Source organism: Tamandua tetradactyla, chromosome X (assembly GCF_023851605.1).
Source record: "Tamandua tetradactyla isolate mTamTet1 chromosome X, mTamTet1.pri, whole genome shotgun sequence".
In the NCBI taxonomy this organism is placed as follows: Eukaryota; Metazoa; Chordata; class Mammalia; order Pilosa; family Myrmecophagidae; genus Tamandua; species Tamandua tetradactyla.
The window spans coordinates 168,412,351-168,415,016 of NC_135353.1; the positions used below are offsets into that span (position 1 = coordinate 168,412,351).

Consider the following 2,666-nt stretch of genomic DNA (forward strand, 5'->3'; position numbering starts at 1 on the left):
GCATTTGGTTTCTATTAGTTACCGGGTGCATCAGCTTTTTGGGGTACCAAGATTTGTACTCAGTCTGGCTAAGTTAAAAAATAAATACAAGAACTTACGAGGTGAGGATTGGGTGACTCACAGAATAGCAGTAAAAGCTGAACAAGCAAGTGTCAAGACAGATATGATCCCAGGATGCCCCAGGGGACCTGGAGGAACAACCTCTAAGGCACCCCATGCCCACAAACACTAGGGCCCATTCTCCCCCAACGTCCAGTCCCATGCAGACTTCCTCCTTGGCCCATATCAACCACCTCTTGGTGAAAATGGATGGGCTATCCGTTCTCAGCTGACCACAAGGAGCAGAGGAAGCATAGTTCCCTTAAGTGGTGCCAAAAGAAGAGGAAGGTGTGTTGAGCAAGCAATTCAGAGGTCTCTACTCTGCAAAATGCATGGTCCTGTTCTATGAAAGGATGGAATAATTGCCCTCTTATCCCATACAAAAAATAATTAGTGGCAGGAGCAGCCGCCTCGGCCGCCAGCGCGGAGTAGGGGGAGGCGCGGATGCCGCCACCGCCGCGCGCTCGGCTCGCTGCCACCCGCCGTTGGCTTCTAGCTCGCCGCCCACCTCCTACCTCGGCTCGTGCCGGCCTACCTGCCGAGGAGAGGAGACGGCTTCGGGCCTGAGGTCGGAGCCCGTGTCCTGGGTCATGCCGAGAGAGAGAAAGGAGAGGGATGCGAAGGATCGGGGCACCATGAAAGAGGAAGGCAACACCGATTCTTCTGTTCGCCCCAGGAAAAGGAAGGCAAATGTGGCCGTTTTTTTTACAGGATCCAGATGAAGAAATTGCCAAAATTGGCAGGACTGTGAGAAGCCAGTGTGGTAGTCAGCCTTGGGACAATAAAATAGTCTGTGAAAACCCCTGCTCCTGGATTCCCACACCTGACAAAGAAGAGGATGAGCTGGTATACCCAAATTCTAAGTATCAACCTCAGAGTTTTACACCATCTAGAGCCTCACCACTGCCAGTACTGAACTGGGCAAATAGAGAGGAAGTTTGGAAAATCATGTTGAACAAGGAAAAGACATACTTGAGAGATAAGCACTTTACTCAGCGACATCCTCTTCTGCAGCCTAAAATGCGAGCAGTTCTTCTGGATTGGTTGATGGAGGTGTGTGAAGTCTATAAGCTTCACAGGGAGACATTTTACTTGGCACAAGATTTCTTTGATCGCTATATGGCAACACAACAAAATGTTGTAAAAACACTTTTGCAACTTATTGGGATTTCATCTTTGTTTATTGCTGCCAAACTTGAGGAAATCTATCCTCCAAAGTTGCACCAGTTTGCTTATGTTACAGATGGTGCTTGTACAGTAGATGATATTCTTAACATGGAATTAGTCATTATGAAGGCCCTTAAGTGGCATTTAAGTCCCCTGACGATTGTATCCTGGCTGAATGTATACATGCAGGTTGCATATCTAAATGACATATATGAAGTGCTACTGCCGCAGTATCCCCAGCAGATCTTCATACAAATTGCAGAGCTTTTAGATCTCTGCGTCCTAGATGTTGGCTGCTTAGAATTTTCTTATGGTGTACTTGCTGCTTCTGCCATGTGTCATTTCTCTTCAACTGAACTGATGCAAAAAGTTTCAGGATATCAGTGGTATGACATAGAGAAGTGTGTCAAGTGGATGGTTCCATTTGCCATGGTTATAAGGGAGACAGGAAGTTCAAAACTTAAGCATTTCAGGGGAGTTCCTGCTGAAGATGCACACAACATACAGACCCACATAAACAGCTTGGATTTGCTGGACAAAGCGCAAGCAAAGAAAGCCATATTATCTGAACAAAATCGGATTTCTTCTCTGCCCACTGGGGTCCTCACTCCCCCCCAGAGCAGTAAAAAGCAGAGTAGTGAGCACGGGACAGTGTGATCACACCAGCATTTTCCACCAAAGACTGTTGTGCAGAAGGAAGGCCTGCCCCAATCCTCTTCTGTCCACTGCAGCAAAGCCGTGCATTAGCTTTTACAGATATTTAAATGGAAGAGCATGTCTCTTCCACAACAGAAGTGTTTCTGTGGATAGTATTGGACAGGGAGAAGGGTTTTTTATTGAATGCTTAGTTGTTTTTTTTTAATAAATGGGTCAGGTACACCAGCCACCTCCAGAACACCACCGAGTGCTCCAGATGCTGCTAAGGAGGGTGATACTTGACTTGATTGACTGTTCACACAGATAACAAAGGCTTGAAGTTGAGGAGTGCCACTGTTGCTGTTGGTTTCCCCTTAGGTGTTCTGAGCTGCAGTATTGAGTGCAACAGGTGGTTGTGAGGGTTGTGATGTAAAGCCCACAACCAGCTGTGCTGGGGGCCTGCCCTTTGCACACTCTGAGTTCACAACATTCAATGCCTTTTATGAACTATTGTTTTGTAAGTGTTGCTATGTCTATCTGTTTTTTAATAAAGATAATACTGTCTTTGAAAAAAATAATAATTAGTAAGGGCTGAGAAGTTATTTAGGAATAAATAGTACAGAGATAAGTTTACCCAGTAAAAAAAGGAGATTTCAAACATTGTAAGTTAATTAATTTAGAAAGAGCAAATCAAAATATAGTACTCCAAATTACAGGACATTCAGCATGTTTCATATCTCCACATCATCTAGAAACTTGGTGCT

The 2,666-nt window shown here is 45.2% G+C and overlaps 1 pseudogene; it reads left to right on the forward strand.

Annotated features, from left to right (window-relative positions):
- The first annotated feature begins 673 nt into the window (after nt 1-673).
- On the forward strand, nt 674-2,315 carry LOC143670316 (G1/S-specific cyclin-E1 pseudogene; annotated as a pseudogene).
- Nucleotides 2,316-2,666: the final 351 nt, after the last annotated feature.